The sequence below is a fragment of the Lepidochelys kempii genome, chromosome 12, assembly GCF_965140285.1.
Source record: "Lepidochelys kempii isolate rLepKem1 chromosome 12, rLepKem1.hap1, whole genome shotgun sequence".
NCBI classification, from domain to species: Eukaryota; Metazoa; Chordata; order Testudines; family Cheloniidae; genus Lepidochelys; species Lepidochelys kempii.
In genome coordinates, this window is record NC_136391.1 from 36,318,866 (window position 1) to 36,336,453 (window position 17,588).

Sequence of the window (17,588 nt, forward strand, 5' to 3'; positions counted from 1 at the left end):
AGGGGCAAGGATCAGGAGCAAGGCGGGGACCAGGAACAGGTCAGGGAAGCAGGCACCAGGAATCAGGCAAGAAGGCAGGGTCCAGTGTAGCAACCAGGTAGAGCCCACTTGTGCAGACAACTTCCTGGTCCACTGCCTCTCTTTAGGTTTAAATAGAAAGCCCTCACCATTCAGAGGTCTTGGTGTTCCTCCAGTCAGGACCCAGAGAAGGCCTCTCTGATGTAGGTTCAGGTTTTATGGTCTCTCCACTCAGTTAGATGTAGTGAGCCAATGGGTGGGAGCTGGGAGGTGACAGGGGACTGGGAACCTTGCAGACCTGGGGTCATGACACAGGATGGGTGGACTGGGAACAGGACCAACAACACACTTTGTCCATCCTCTGGCCCACAAGATTAGGTAATAAGGATAACGCATCTTGGGGTTGTATTTTTTCTTTTCCTCTTTGGAGGCAGGCAGGTAGAGAGGCTGCACTGGAGTCCATCTCCAGGGAACTAGGAAAAGTTACTAGAGATTAAAGGTAGTGGCAGAGGGGCAAGACCCTGAATTCTTGTAGATTACACACAATCTATCAGGTCTGAGATGGGCCCTGCGGCCTACTCCACAGGGCAGGGGCAAGGGATTAAGAGGCAGGGTGCGGGGGAGGAGGAAGAAACAAATTCTTCCTCCCCTTCTTTCCTCCCATGGAACAGTATGGGATGAATTAATAGATTTCTTTCCCCAAAGCCCCTTACATGGCTTTTGTCTTTCGAGGGCCAAGGAAGAAAAAGAGAGCCTTGAAAGCTCTGTGCTTTAAATGGAAGAGGTTTCATAGCACTTACTGATCCTCACCGTCTTCAGATTGCAATATCTAAATGGGGAAAGGAAAGTTGCACTTGTCAAAAATATCCATGGATTGAAACATTTCAGGGGAGGGAAAAAAAAACATTTCATGGACACAAATGCAAAGTCTGGTGTGGGACTTCCATGCTTTTCCCATCAAAGACGAGGTCCAAAAATGCATGCTTGTGTTTGTGCAGCTTTCACATCACAGTGGCTCCTCTGAAAAGCACATGATGTATCTGAATCAAGCTCTCAGAGGGAAATAAATGGTTTGACATAATTTAGAGGCACATCTATTTTCTGGGAGGATAATTGAGGGGTCTGCAGAAACAAAGCAGGAAGGTGAGACTAAGATAAAGTGACGAGGCGGCTCTGTTGGAATGGATAGTCTTTTCCTCTTCCTAAAAGTTTGTATCTAACAAAACCCCGCTTTGTCCAATGATACATTTTCATTTATCTGAATTTCCTTTCCCGTCTTTTGCCTTTGACGCTGGTTTTCTTCTGATAATGGGGCACATGTTGTTTTTAGCTAAACAAAGCAAAGCAAAATGACATGTAAATAAAAGTATGTGACGTAGTCTTAAACAGAGAAGCAAAATCCTAACTTAAATGGGGCACCTTCACAAACTCACTGCTTGTGGTGTGGCAGCTGCCCTACACAGGGAGAAGAAGGGGTTAAAAGCAGCACCAGAGAGGCCGTGCAGAACCCACTAATCGGGAAAGGGCTTATTGAGCCCACCAACAGGGGGAAGGCTTGCTGGAGCAGCCAATCGGGGCCAGCAAGGGCCATATATAAAGAGCTGTTTAGCAGAGCAGAAGGGAGTCTTTCCCTGGAAGGCAAGGGCGGAGGAATGGTTGTCTGAAGAAGTGCCATAGATAGAGCAGTGCTGGGCAGGGGCAGCAGCATGCTGCCTGACCACTGCCAGGCTGGGGCCTCACTACAAGGGCTGAGAGGGTGCTAGGACAACAGGGGAAGTGACCCAGGGAAAATAGGCAGCAGGTTGGAGGAGGGCAGTAGGTGGCTGCCAGCTATAGGGTCCCTGAGTTGGGACCCAGAGTAGCAGGTGGGCCTGGGTTGCCCCTCATGCGCCTCACTTGCCAATGAGGAGAGTGGCCAGTATCCACACTGCAGTTTGCCCCTGAGGCGAGGGGCTGGACCTTGGACTTCAATTGGCCACTGAGGCAAGTGGCGGGACTAAGGACTGCCAGTCCCCTGGAAATGGGGAGATGCTGGAGTGGGGGCACAGCTGGAGGACCGTGCCCAGACGAGGACGCTGTGGTCCAGGGAGCGACGCAGGTCCAAAGAGTAGAGATAGCTGTGACGGCAGGCGTGACACCGCTAGCTGAAGGCGGACTGGAAGGACCAAGAGCTAATTCCCAGGACGGCCAGCAGGAGGCCCCATGATGGTGAGTCCCACTTTGTCACGCTGCTGCCACCTCCATACTGCAACTTCCAACCTTGGGAATTTTGAGAGGGTCCCTTAGGTTTTAGCTGCTAGGTGACTTCAGCCAGGGTCCAGTAGGGAGTCTCAGGAAGGAGGGTGGACTGCTTAAGTCTTGCCTCCTTTTTTCACCAGCCCAGCAGGTCATAGAGAATGTGATGGAGGGGAGTGGGCTATCAGGTGTTGGCTGCTGTTCCATATGGACGAGCCTGAGCTGGCTCTCGGCAGGACACCAACAGCACAGCTGCAATAAAACTGGAATTTGGTCCATCACGTGGGCCCAGGGGTAAAATGAAGGCCATGTGCTTGTGGAGTAAACAAATGTTGTCAGTCCTGGGGAATATGTCCTCCACATTCAAGGCAGGTGCCATGGACAGAGTATTACAAATACCATGCGTGGCTGAGAGACAAATTACTTGTTTATCAGCAGGTCCGGTAACAACCCACCCGATCTGAGCACCTTTGAATCATAGAATCATAGAATTTGAATAGAATCATAGAATCATAGAATCATTTGAACTCTGGACAAATTCATATCCAAGTCTTGATCTGACTCTTCTGGTGCAAACGCATCTATAACTGACCTAGAGCTGTGGGACAGCAAGATCCTCTTGGAAAGACATCCATTTGCTTACCAACATTGTACTGCCATGGAACTGAATTATCGCTGCTATTCTGGGTATTCACAGTAGTTAGTGAAAGTTGGTGCTCTGTGCACGTGTGGAACTCAATGACTAAGCTGTTGCTGCTTTTTAAGACTTTTATTTGAATATTAATACATTTTTTCAGCTAGACGCTCTAAAGACGACAATTCTTAAGTATTCTCCCTCTCCCACTTGACATAGGCACAACATGTGTTAATAAAATAAACAATTCTGGATATTAAATAAATGGTTGCTTGTAAATCTTAAATTATAATTTAATTTTAACTAAGTAGTGGGATACTATCATCACTTTAAGTCTGGGCATAATTTTCATAACCCTGCATGCTCCTAATTTAATAGTGGCCAATTAAAAAGGACGACTAGTTGTAAGCCTCTAAAGAGTCAACTGGAAGCTGTTCCGGGTGTTTATTTATTGTTTAAATTTCACACCATTGAAGTATAGAGCCACTAGAGTCTGAAAACTTGCATCGTTTGAAGGGTTTTATTAATCTGGGAACCAAAATGGGCAACAGGAAGTTTATGTGATTTAATGTTATCATTTTATGTCCCATTCCCCTACTCCCTGCCCACCACGGGTTCTGAATATTCAGAAATTAGCAGGAAGGGATTGGTTTTAATAAGGTCTGGGAAGAATTATGACAGTATTGAGCACGTTAACCTTCCCTCAGTACTTTGTTTTCTAGTTGGAATTGTTTGTTAATCTACATGGTTGGAAAATGCCTCAGACATATCAAAATCTTTCCTTGCAGACACACAAAAAGATGCTTTGTTTTTTTTTCTAGACCGATGCATAGGGTGACAAAGATACAGGGTCTCTGTTGCATTTTGTACATTATGACGGTTTAAAAACAAAACAGGTTGTGTTAACTTGCTGCTTCATTCCCGATGTTTCAATATTATGCTTTGAGGATTTAAATTGCATGCACTATTTAGTAAATCTCCCAGCAGTTTCAAGTAAAGAAGAAATACCCACTATCTCCTCTAGAGGGTGATGCTTTTAGAGAAGTGCACAGGCAGCTGGAGGCAGCCTGCATTATATTCTGAATACATCTACTAGCCATATAGTCCTTAGCCGGTGGACAAAAGTGTTTGCCACTATTAACTGGGGTGGCAAGTTGTGTCACTGCCTTTCCTTAAACAGCCATAGCCCAATCTTTTCCCTACAGCTCATTTAGGAGGAGGAGGTATGGCAGTTTATCCAGTAATGAGTCAACAAGTTTATTATACTCCCTACCTCCTGGGTGTTAATTAGTGTTTAATTCATCTTGTTGTGAGATCACTGGGAAAAAGGTGTTGTTTAAGGGCAAATACCATTCCTTCCCTTTGTCTTTTTCTGTTTTCATCTTTTCTCCTTGCTAGTTTTTGCCCCTTGCCATTTGCCCATTCTGCAAGCTCTCTAGTGTTTCAAAAACACAACTATGAAGACTTGATTTTTGGGGGGGTGGGGGGTTGATTTGATTTTGGACTCCTTTCTTAGAAAGCATAAGCAAAAGAAATTATAAAATCATCTGGGGCCTTTTGAATTATTGCTGGCTTCCAACACACTCCACAAGTCAGCAATTACAGTATGAAATACTGAGTGGCACAAAAATCTATGGCTCGCTTCGTTTTCTTTTCCATTTTCTAAAAGAGAAATAGATGAAATAGATGGAGCTCTCATGGCAGGCAGAGAGTTAATGCAGCCCAATGTGGTTAAGAAGCAGGGGGTGTTCTGTATGTTGCAAACCAGTGACTGCAATAAACTACTTAGTAGGCTATCCATTTGTTTTTAACACCTTTGCCAGGACCAAATGCAGAAGGGGTGCAAAATGGGGATGTTGTTTACGGAAAGCTGTCAGAGGCCCTGGGGAATAACATTTTAGGCAGGAAAACCCATGACTTTTAAATCTTCGCAGTTAATCATTTTGGCTTGCTGCAATGAGAGCGTTAGGTAAACACAGAGATAACAGATGGGAACCCATGGAATGCTGGGCTAAAACACACTTTGATGAGCTAGGCATTTAGGCCCAGATCCTCATAGGTATTTAAGTTCCCAGCTTCCATTGATTTAGAGTCATTTCTATTAAATCAATGGAAGTTAGGAGCCTACATACATTTGAGGATCTGGGCCATACAGCCTAGTCCTGCCATGTACTGAGCACCCTCAGTTTGCACTGCAGTCAAAGAACACTGTAGCCTTTATAATACAGCTGGGTTGATATTCCTAATGGTATATTAAACCAGAGTAACCCATGCCACTCCCTATTAGCAAGGTTTTCACTCCCTACTAGCAAGGCAAGAACCACTATTGGAAATATCATTAGGTCTGGAGACTCTAGGAGCACATGAGGAAGGATAAGTGACTACAACAACATTCATAAATTAGCAATCTTCCCTTATTAAAAACCTGACTATACGGATAATCAGTGCCACACTAACAGATACATAAATGAAGATGGAACAATACCATAAGATTTCCAGCATCAGTGTTTTCATACTCGCATCCCCAAGGGTACCATAGCAAGGGGTGGATTTTGCAAGAGGTGGTCATCTGTGGAGGGTCTTCTGATGGATTCTTCCTCCCTATTCATGCTGGGAGACACCTTTTATTCCGTGTTACACTCACCACCATAACACTTATGCATATGCATGAGGATTCCAATCCCTTTTCCCCTTACCTGGACTTCCATACCCCATAAATTCTTTTCATAGACTCTCCTCTTAGTTCCCCTTATCTTCATTAACATTTATGTAATACATCCCCCTGGTAACTTGCAGTCATTGCAGAATTTCCTGTGATGTTACAATCAGGCATCTTGAGGTACACTAAAGTGGCATACTTTCCTGAACATCACCCATCAACACATCTTTTACTATAATCTTGCAATTTTACAGGTACAGGCTTACCCCTGGGTCAACTAGTGATGTCATATTTTTTCAGGCCTAAGGCCTGAAAAAGCTCAGCTGGAATTTTTCAGGCCACCAGCCTGGAGGCCTTACTTTACAGCCTTACCGTACTTATATACCTAACACGGTCTCACCAATAATATAGGCTCATCAATCCTATACCCCGATAATATTATTTTACATATTCTCACACTTCTATCTACAACTTCAATCTGTTCATCACACACTGATTACATATGAATTAACCACAACAATAAATAACACAATTAAATAATTATATTAGGTGATTAACTACAACCCTGCAGGATCTCAGCACTTCATAGGATGGGGCCTTAGTAGCCTGATCCGTCAAGCCTTACTCATACAAGTAGTCCCATTGAAGCGAGGAAGGTTTGCAAAGAATGGGCCCTCAATCAGGTAAGAGACACTGGGATGAAATGAGGCTGTTTTTTTGTTAGAGTCTTGAAACTGGGGGCTTGAGCCTATTCCACTGAAGTTAAAGGCAAAACTGACATTACCTTCCAGTGGTACTGGATTATCCTATTGGTAGGCTTTGGGTAGGAAGCTAAGCTGTACTGGCAAAAACAACGAGGAGTCCTTGTGGCACCCTAGAGACTAACACATTTATTTGGGCATAAGCTTTTGTGGGCTAGAACCCACTTCATCAGATGCATGGAGTGGAAAATACAGGCGCAGGTATAAATACATTAAAAGATGGGAGTTGCCTTACCAAGTGTGAGGTCAGTCTAACGAGACAATTCAATTAACAGTAGGATACCAAGGGAAGAAAAATAACTTTTGGAGTGGTAATGAGAGTGGCCCATTTCAAACAAGAAGTTGTGAGTAACAGTAGGGGAAAATTGGTATGGGGGAAATTAGGTTTAGGTTTTGTAATGACCCAACCATTCCCAGTCTTTATTGAGGCCTAATGTGAGAGTGTCCAGTTTGCAAATTAATTCCAGTTCTGCAGTTTCACGTTGGAGTCTGTTTTTGAAGTTTTGTTGTTGAAGAATTGCCAGTTTTAGGTCAGTTATTGAGTGACCAGGGAGACTGAAGTGTTCTCCTACTGGTTTTTGAATGTTATAATTCCTGATGTCAGATTTGTGTCCATTTATTCTTTTGCATAGAGACTGTCCAGTTTGGCCAATGTACATGGCAGAGGGGCATTGCTGGCACATGATGGCATATATCACATTGATAGATGTGCAGGTGAACGAGCCCCTGATGGTGTGGCTGATGTGGTTAGGTCCTATGATGGACACCATCACATGAGGCCAGAAATCAATGGGAAAAGGTCCAAATCTGATGGCACTGAAATCACCAGCAGAGTTGCTTCCAACTTCAGTGGGAGCAGGGTTGGACCATTAGCATGGTCCGGCATGAGCAAGAATGTGCAGGATTGGGCCCTTAAATTTGATTTGATCCGCCCTCCTTTCTGACAAGCATTTTCCTGGAATAAATATAGATCTTTACTTCTTCAACAGCCTGATATTTTAAAATTTAGCCATGTTGATCCCAGGATATGAACTAGACTATTGTATTTTACAATCAGTCACATTTGTTTGTCAAGTGTTCAGTTTCACTGTCGATCATACACAGAAACGGCACTTTAATTAAAACAATGCTTCATTTTTCCTATAAACAACCATCAAATCCAAGTTAACCTTCAGTTAGCATCATTCTAGTTTAGCCCCGTAAATGAGAAATTGACTTATCCTGGCAGCTTTAGAATGAATGAATGAAGATCTCTAACATCTGAAAGGTACTAGGGAAATATTTTCCTATAGCAGCCCAATATCTCTGGTCTCCTTATATGCCAGTAAAGCAACTGTGGGTATAGATAAGCCCTTATCTAAAGGATATAACACTTAGCTTTACAGTCCACACACTTATTTAACAATTGCTACTGAGTTTATTGCACCCCATTATGCTCAGCACAATCATGATTATCTCTAAGTAGGGAGCAAGCCATGCCTGAGAAGACACCAATATGTTGGTTTTAGTGTAAGACAGGGTCTCTTGTTATAAACAAGTACTTCAGCAGTTAGCAGCCAGCTGATAATAGAAGGGGCTTGTCCACATCAATTTAAACTAGTGGCAGACTGAAGCACTTTTTATGGTCTCAAAGTGTGTGTTAGGAATTAAATGCATAATACAGGTTGACAAGGAGCGATTAGGCTGTGACTAAGGTTTATCCACATATAGGATGGAGAGCTGAACCTCGCTCTTTTTAAACCGACGATGGGACTAATCACAAGACGAAAACTGATGTGGATGAAAATAATCCTCTTTAAATAACTTTCTTTGTGTTGCAGAAACAAAAGCCTAAAATCACAGCTAGGAAAAAAAAATATCCCGAAGTAATTTTCCTCTGAGCTCCACGAGGCTAATGCCTCATTAAAGGAGTAGTGGGGCTATATGTAGAGAAAATGAGAGGACAAGAGGAAAGAATGTATTTTTCTTTTCTTCTCTCTAAATCCTCCTCCAGGAAAGCCTAGAAATAATGTACTGAGTCACCAGGTTTTGTTCCACTTTTTATTATTTTATTTTATTTTTAAGTATGAAAAGCGGACAGAAAAGGAAACGAAATATCCATTTGTGGAAGCACGTGGAAAGAACAGCACAACCGTGCAATGTACAAAATGAATAGAATGAAAAGGGGCAAAATAAACACCAGCCCCCTGTACACAGCCGATAGGAAGTAGTATTAATACCATCAGAAGTAAAATACAACAACCTGTTACTCTGAGGAATAAGGGTACAATTGTACTCAGTTGTATATTCACAAATATTTACATTTTGTTCATGTCACGTCAATCTTACTATTGAATTACTGCAAATCACTTACTTACCTACAAGCGATTATTAATAGGAAGAGGAACTATTTTAACTTCCAAATAAATGTGAACGAAATATTTCAGTTAGGCAAATTCTTCTAAGCGCTGTTGCCACTTTTCTTATTGAACTAAATGCAGAATTTGGGGTTGTTGCCCCCCCTTTTTGCATCTCAGCAAGGCATTATATCATTGTTATCTTTAATATGCACGATCTGATAGGCATATTTTACTTTCCCATGTAGACAGTAGCAACAAAAACAAGGGAAAGGAAATTTTTATTTGCAAGCCAGAAATGTATTAATCACGTGCTATAAACAAACTAATTGAGTTTGCTCCCTTTCTAGCGACTTCCTTGAATAAAGTCGTTTAATAAATGCCCTGTATAAGTGATACGCATACTTATTAAAAAAATAAAGCCAAGCCTACTAGAGTATAATTACGCCCTTTAAATGTGCCCTTTCCTATCATATAAGTCATTAGGCTCATTAACTTTTGACTGGGAACATCACGTTATATATAAACCCCTCTGCTAAAGCACACAGACTATCCATTCCTGTTGTAAGATGTCCCCTTTGTTCAGAAAGATGACTGAGTTATTATATAGTTCAAGTGGCCACAATAAAAGAGGAAAAGACTATAACACAGAGGGGATTGTAGGGTGCTTGTCAGTTACAATGGTAATTGAATGATCTAATTTTTTTAAAGCTATTTTACTATCAAATTGAAGCATGGAAAAAAAATCCTACTCTGACAAATATATAATGAGCCCCTTGTATCCAGCATTTACAACTCTCCAGGCGTTATCAACTCAGTGCAGTTTCTTGCTTTTGCTTGATTCTGCTTCTTCATTTTTTTCTTATAAATTCGTGTGTGCGCTCACCTCATTAGGTTACTAAAACTAGTTTTCCCAACTTTTGGGTGCCTCCGGGGTACCGTGACCTCGCCTGTCAAATGGTTTCTAATGAAGGGACTTCAGAGGTCTCCAAAGTGTCCGGAGCAGCAGTGTGTAGTGTCTCATAAAGGTACACGCCCCGCTTTGGCGACATTTGGGTTTGCCGGGTCCTCCAACCCAGTTCTGCTGTAATTTACAATTGTATTTACTGCGGATTTTACACGGCACTTACAGCACCACCATCGCTTTCTCTCTCGTAGGTGCTGTAATGAAATAAAAGAAAATCGAATTTAAATTACAATGTGTTAACGCCAGCGTTTTCGGGCATTCCTCTGAAAGGGTTGTGGGAACAGTTCAGGAATAAGCAGATCACGTATTAAAGGAGGAATGTACCGAATGGAGATCAAGGGGGTAAAATGACCTGGGAATAAAAATCCTTAACTGAGGAAATATTCTGCTATTTAAAGATCTTGGGGGGGGGGGGGGAGAAGAGGAATCTGCCTTTTTGGGTTGTTTTGATTCCAGTGTATTTTTGGCTACATAAATATTTCTTTGTGGAGTTTCAGGTTCGCTGTGGTGCAGGAAAGGTGACAGTGAAGAATGGCTGTAGTCTGTGGTAGGTCTGACTGGTATATGAAGAGAATTTGCCCTGGATGTATATAAAATATACCCAGTCCCGATGGGCATTCTCCTCTTCCAGATATTTTTGATCTGATCAGCTCTTCACTGATCCCACAGCTCTTCACTGATCCCCAGGTTGGTCTTATTCTGGTTAATCGGGGGGGAAAAACAACCAACCAGCCCATCCCCGACCACAGTTTGTAATATAAATAGTTTGAGGCTCACTAAAAGGGACCAGCCCCTGCTCCGTTTCATGCCAATTGCAAAGCGCCTTTTGACTTCAAGGGGAGCAACATTAAGTCCCAGGTAGAGGATGGCAGGTGAGAGTTTTAGTCTCAGACAAATGCATCAGCCATTTTCAGAGCGTTTTTCCCTCTTCCAGAAATACATTGCTTGAGCAGAGCTGAATTAATATAATTTAACTGCAACCCCTGTGCGCTCGATTACTTTGCACTTGCAATTGGCTCCGCTGGTTTTGGTTTGGGGTTTTTTTTCCCCTCCCAGAGACCTAACACTTTCAATAAGAAGCTATTGTTAAATATCCCAGGGTCTGCTATCAAACCTGATCGGCAGGTAGCTCTGCCATTTGGTAGGAGTGCTACCCAGCTGCCAGATTAAAGAGCTCATCCATACAAAGTTCGCCCGAGTTTGGGCATGATTTCTTCTGATCTGTGGCACCCAAATCGGACTTGTGACCTCCCAGGTGGGGGAGGGGGGACATATTCATGGTGAAGGCTCCCGTCCCGCCTCCCCCTCGCTTACATTGTAGAAAGCCTGGGAAGCTTTGGAGGTCCAGTGAGCTGCAGCTCAGGAAAGCTTATGCTCAAATAAATTGGTTAGTCTCTAAAGTGCCACAAATCCTCCTGTTCTTTTTGCTAAACTGGGCTGGGAATGGCAGAAGGCTCCAGTCGGATCTGTTGTCACCCTTCAAACAAAAGGCCTGTTATGCAACCCATAGATCATCGGCAGTTAAAGCTTTCCTAAGGCCCAGATCTCTATATGAGGTTACAACAGCAGCGTTAATCTTCGAGTCCCTGCTTATAGAGCCAACTCATCCATGGGCTGAGTGGACCGCAGCCAACTTGCCGAAGACCTTTCTTTATTAAATATACAGTATGGGTCTAGATAAAGTTGCGTTGCGTTTAGCAGGAAGCTCTCAGGGTCACGGAGTCCGGGCTTATCTGCAGGCCAGCAGACCCGTGGACAGAGCGCGCTGCAAACCGGCATGCCTCTGTTTTTGGAGCTCGTGTGAGCAGGCAATGCAGGGCGAGAGAGCACAGGAGAACTAGGCTGGTACGGTCAGGCCGCATCGAGCAACTGCTTGAAGGCTAGGAAGTCAGGGAGAGAGGCAGTTAGCCCTCTGTTTCCAAAGATCTCGGCTGAAATACATCTCGGTTGCATTTGAGTGCCATTTATCAATACCTCGCCGAGCTTTCCAAAGCATTCGCTTTGCGGCCCCCCTTAGAATGAGGGGGGTTGAGGGCATTCCTGTGTGATCCATCGGATGCAAGCATCGATTATCTCTCAGGAAAGCAGGCATCCTCTTTAAAGCCTCCTGTTAGCTATTTCGTTAGTTTGCCCAATACGAACATTTGCGAAGGAAAAAAAAGTCCCATAGGAAAATGAATTGATTCCCCACTGAGTGTGGGTCAGGCTTTCCAGTTGCGGACAGAAACTTCTTGGCGGTGGAATGATTAGTCCTGTCCACGTAGCTAATGTTTTCGTTTCAGTCATAAAAACTAGCCCCAGCAGTTCGAAATATAGTCTGAAACAGGAAAAAAATAAATTAAAAATAAAGGGGGGGGGGCGGGGAAGGAGAAACATCTTTGTGAGGAACCTGTAGAAAGATCAGGGAGGTCATCACCGCTTCGGTCAGGCGCTGTGTGAATCCAAATGCACGTTTTAAGGGCACAGTTACAGAAAATGCGTTTCAGTCTCCATCTTGTTTACTCCAGCTCCTCGTGAATGAAAAATAGCCCCTTTGAATGGAGTTTTACACATTGCACGTGTTAGAAGCTATGTTTTAACTCCGGGGGTCGGGGGGGGGGAAGAAGGGGGGAAATTCTTTTGATCTCGGTATTTTTTTCTTTACAAAGAAATTGACAGTCTGGGCTTGTTTCGAGCCACGCCAGCTCCCATGTGTCACTGCACTTTTGCTTTCTTTGTGTGTGTTTGTAAATTAAAAATCAACAAACAACAATTTGTCTTTGGTGACCCAGCACATTCATTCCAGGCGTGTTTTCCCAGTTGGTAATGCACAAATTCTTTACAGCTTCTGCCTGGAGTTCAAGTGAAGCCAGCTGCTTTTATAACCTAAGGCCAAATTCTTCTATCACTTATACTGGTGTAAATCCAGAGCAACCCCTAAAAAACAATGGAATTGCTCTGGATTTACTCCGGTCTCAGGGACCACAGGAACATTAGACTATGTTTTATGGCTCTAATTCTTTCTCTGCCCTCCCTGAGAGAGAGACAATGACATTTACAACCGATTATGGGACTCCACACTTGGAAGAAAACTATTTATAAACAAACGCAAATCAAGGACTTTATCGCATTCTGTGTTGCCATTCCGGTGGAGATGAGTTTACCTCTTGAAATACCGACTGAGAAACGTTTTAATAGCAAACGAGGAATCTTTTGTGTTCAAGTGAACAAGTAGTTTGCAGATTTGGACCGAACAAAGCCGAATGGCTGTTGTGTTTAGCAAAGCGAGTTCAGTTTTAGGCTCCCGCAAACTGTGTGATCACTTCTCTGCACGTTTGTAAACTGTAGTTTTGTTTTATATTACGACCTTAGGCCAGCCGCCAGAGAGAGGAAAGTCCTGCAACCTCCGATGTCTTCCCTCTCCTCCCCCAAAATAATATCTTGATTACTCCCCCACTGGAAAAATGCACGATCTTTGTGAAATTGTTGTATTTCCTCGATTGATTGTTTAGTTAGCGATTTTGCCAACTTCCTGATGGTTCATTTCTGATTCTGCAAAAGAACCGCGTTTCCTTTTTGACTTGCCTTAGGGAGAGAGAGAGACCAGCGGAGACTGGGGGCTGTTGGACTCATCAATCTGTACGTACTGGACCTTTCTCTTACCTCTGCACTTTCAGCCCCTTTCTAACCCTCCTCCCTCTTCCTCTCCAAGCTTGGAGTTTGCACATTCGGCCAGGGACATTCTAAAATCTCCCACCCCACATTCCCAGTGTGTGTACTACAGGATTCCTAGCAAAACTGTCTGTCCCTGAGGAAAGTAACTTGGGCAGATGCATGACTGGAAACAAATTATTTTATGCAATGCATTGGCTTTCCCTAATCATGTTTTGTCGCAACAGTGGAGGCTTATTTTATACAATATTAGAAATTATTTTTAAACAATCAATTTGCTGTCTTTTACTCCACACTTACATCCTACCCCTTCAGATTTATTAAAGATAGAACAAACCCTCAGAATATAGGTACAAAAATAACATATATCCCCCACCCTTGTTTTGGGGGACAAGTTTCTGGAGAATATTAGAGATTTCCACAAAGATATTTTTACATTATATGCTGGGTCCAGATGTAAATATTTTATTCTTCCCTTGTATGTATGTATGTATTTTAAATTGTTTTTCTTTTTATAAATCTATACTTTGTGTTTCATATCTTAATATTTTTTAATTCACACAAAAATGGAGGGTTAAAAATATCCTGGAATAATCATAGCAAAATTTAAAAAATGGTTATGGATTTTTCTTCAAACTCTGTTATTCAGGATAGTGTTCATAATTTAAATCAACAATGAGTTCTTACATGTCCGCAGCAGGTCAGACTTTGAAGAAGAACACGGGCCTGATCCAAAGTCCACTGAAATCAATGGGAGCTTTGCAGCAGGTCCTAACGGAATAAAGTGGAGGAAAATATTAGACGCTTGGAAAATCTCTGTGACTCACAGAGAATAGTGCTTTGTTTAGTTGTATCTGGGACAGAGTAGAGCAAATTTAAGCTGGTTAGTATTTGTATATATGAAATTATGTGAAGGTCATTAGGAATTTAAAGTCACTAAGAGTAAAAGTCTGGCTCCATTTAAATTAATTGAAAAACACAGCCAGGATTTCACCCTAACACTCACTCTAGGTCAAATTCTATTTGTTACACTATGGTAAATCCAGAATAACTTCATTGCAGTCAGTGAAGTTACTATACTGTACTGGTGTAACTGACAGCAGAATTTGATTCGGTGTGAGTCAGTACATGTTTGTGTCCAGGCATGCTTGTGAATGTGGATGTGTGTGTGTATGCCTATAAATATGTATGTACGGGCACATGTTGATCAATATGTGCAGTTCTTCATGAAAATGTTTGTCTCCATCTATGAATATGTATGTGTGTGTACACGCATGTCAGGGAGTGTGATTGGGTGTGTGCACACTATGAGCATGTATGTGTTTGCACATATGTGCCTAGGAGGATGATTGTGTATGTGTGTATGCATATCTGTGAATATGAATGTGTATGAGCTTGTATATTCATTAATTTGTGTGTATCCTGTTATTGAAGTTACTTGTCGAATATGAAACATGGGAACTTTTACTCGGGAGATAAATATTAGTAGAAATGCTTTTAGTATAAAACAATCGTAAAAAACACACTCACCATTTCTGAGTGAATATATGTGACAGGGATAGGGTGGAACAATAATACTCATTTAAAGCATTGACATACAGCAAGGAAATCAAAATATTTGTGAAGCCTTTGCTACAGTATTTTGTTATTCTTCCATTTAAACTCTTGCTTTGCAAATCTGTTTTAAAGCTTTTAAATCTGGGCACAGATTCTTATCAGGAAAAAGTTCTGCTTTGCTGGTTCTGAGGTCCCTGTGCTGTCCATTAGATGGCATTGCTACTTTTTGCAGTAGTGGCCGGGGGAAGAGTTATAGTTCACTTTCTCTGTCAGTGATCAAGTTATACTGTAGGGGCTTTTATTTGCACTGCAATTGACAGCATATTTATCTTTTCAGCACCTATTATGTACTTAAAATACAATTTGCTTTATTAACAGATGGTTTAATATTTGTATCAGCTGTCTCTGTATTGAAAAAAAAAGAGTATAAATAGCCTCTCTCCTTAACTAGCTTATGACAGCACATAAAATATTGACTTGCCATAGAATGAAAATAATGATGAAATAATGTCACTGCTGACTGTATACTAACTAATAAAACATGATATATCAGTAAAACGCAATATAATATAATACATACTATGCCCTTATACAATATTAAGACTTTCCTATTTTCCAAAGTTTGGGGCACATGTTACTATTTCTAAGATAATTCTGTCCTATTCTTGTGAGATATTCAGAATGTTTTGACATGTAAGTGCCATATAAATACAAACTGTGTATTATATTATATCATCCAGTGTGGTTAAAAGATATAAGATCACTGCGAAAAACATATACTTTAAAGTTTAAATATCAACATGTAGAAATATGCAAATAAGATTGGGTTTGAAAAGATTGCAAATGTCATTTTAAATTGTAAAAAAAAAAAAGTGTGTGGGGGGGAAATTAAGTATAAATCCATTAGGAAGGAGACATTTTCTGTTCACATCAGTATTTTCTCCTTGGGAATGTTAATATATCTTGTAGGCTATCCAATTTTGTAGTTTTAAATATCCTTCACTTGAATAGAGTTCTAACTCTTTTGTTTCCAAGGCAGGAGTCCATATTAATCATAAAAGTAGAGAGCCTAATTCTGATTTCATTTACACTGGTGAAATTCCATTGACTGGAATGCAGTCAAGGAACCGCAAACTTTTTAATGTTGTTTTATTTTATTTGAAGGACATGCTTCACCTTTAAACTTGGGAAAACACTTCAGAAGAAACCCAAATGTATATTTTAATCTCACCAAAATCACTTTAAAGGGATTTTCTCTAGTACTGATTCAGAAAAATATGAATTCACACTGAAGACTGAACTGTACACTTTGACAAACTAATAAGCTGGAAACAATATCAGAAATGTTATGTTTTAGCAGATATTGTAAAATGCTTACTTTTGCCGAGGGCTGAAAATCCTGAAAAGCAACATTTCAATGCTAAAAAACAAATTCCTTCCAAAAAAGTGATTCTGACTTTTGGATATGAAACCATGTATCATATATAAGTTCATATATCACTTTATTGTATTTAATCCACCTCAGTTGCATCAACTGAAATTTTGGTAGAATTAGGAAGGCTGAGTTATTATGAGCTCCTTTAATAACAAGTATTGATTTCTTGTGTTTCTTACATGATTAAATATTTAGGCTATTTTGACAGTGGAAAATTAGCAAAAGCTAATCTTTAAATTGAGTGGTGTACAACAGCCATGTTGAGTCAGTGAAAATGAATATAGTCTCCATTCCCTTACCTTTGATCTTTAAACTCTAAACTATTATTTTCAACATTCATGTCCACAGTTGCATTTTAATATTAAGCTAGGAGTCATTGCATTACAAACATCTGAAATATCGCTGGCAAATGAAAATGTATATAAAAATATGTTTAGCTTTAGTTCTAGGGACCTAGTCCATGTCGGATATTCCTAATTCAATTGTACACTATTAACATACATTGTGATCTGTTAAAGAAAAAGTAACTTTTATTCCTTTTGGGTTGCAGAGGAATCTATAAGATCACCAGATTTATTTCATAATATCATATTGTGATGTTTAAACTGTAGAGGTTCAAACCAAGAATTTTATCATGGCAGTTTCAGAGTGGAAAAACAAAAGACTGATGCCAAGAGAGAACCACAGTCAGACAAAACCATATAAGAAAAAACAAAACAAGTAAACATTGATCTCCAAAATGGAGCATTTAAAGTGCCAGAAGAGCCACAGAAGTGCCTAATGCTGTCACATCAAACACATTAGTTGAGTTCAGCACAAAGGGATGGGCAAATTCGATTGCAGACAATAGAAGTTTTGTGTAACTGTTTTCTTTTTAAAAGATAGATTTAATCATCTTGTCTTTTTTCGAATAATACCTTTTTTATCATTCATCAAAAACCACATGTTTATTAGCCAGGATTATTATTGTTGTTGTTATTTTACAGTCAGCATAATTAAAAACAACAACAAAACCAGGATTTCATTTTTTGTGTCGAGGAATATCACAAATGGGAAGAAACTGCAGACCAGATCCTCAACTAGTATAAACAGGTATAGTTCCATGGGAGTCAACGAAGATGTGGGTATACATATATTTTTCCTCACTGGAAGAAAACTGATATCAAAGTCAAAAACATTGGAGCTCACCCTCAGAGAACATATACATAACCTGCCCACTAAGCTGAATTTTGCCTGCATCAGGAATTCAGAATCAGATCCATAGTGGAAACATTCAAGGATTTGGAAAAGGGACCACGGTAGCCTATGAAAGCACTATCCTAAAATACATGCTTC

General features: G+C 41.0%; 1 long non-coding RNA gene across 1 annotated transcript in view; it reads left to right on the plus strand.

Moving 5' to 3' along the window:
• The first annotated feature begins 13,141 nt into the window (after window positions 1–13,141).
• The window catches only part of LOC140896384 (uncharacterized), a 104,164-nt gene continuing 99,717 nt past the window's right edge, over window positions 13,142–17,588 (plus strand). The window contains exon 1 of the long non-coding RNA XR_012154536.1: window positions 13,142–13,228. This is a non-coding gene — a long non-coding RNA (uncharacterized LOC140896384). The remainder of the gene's footprint in view (window positions 13,229–17,588) is intronic.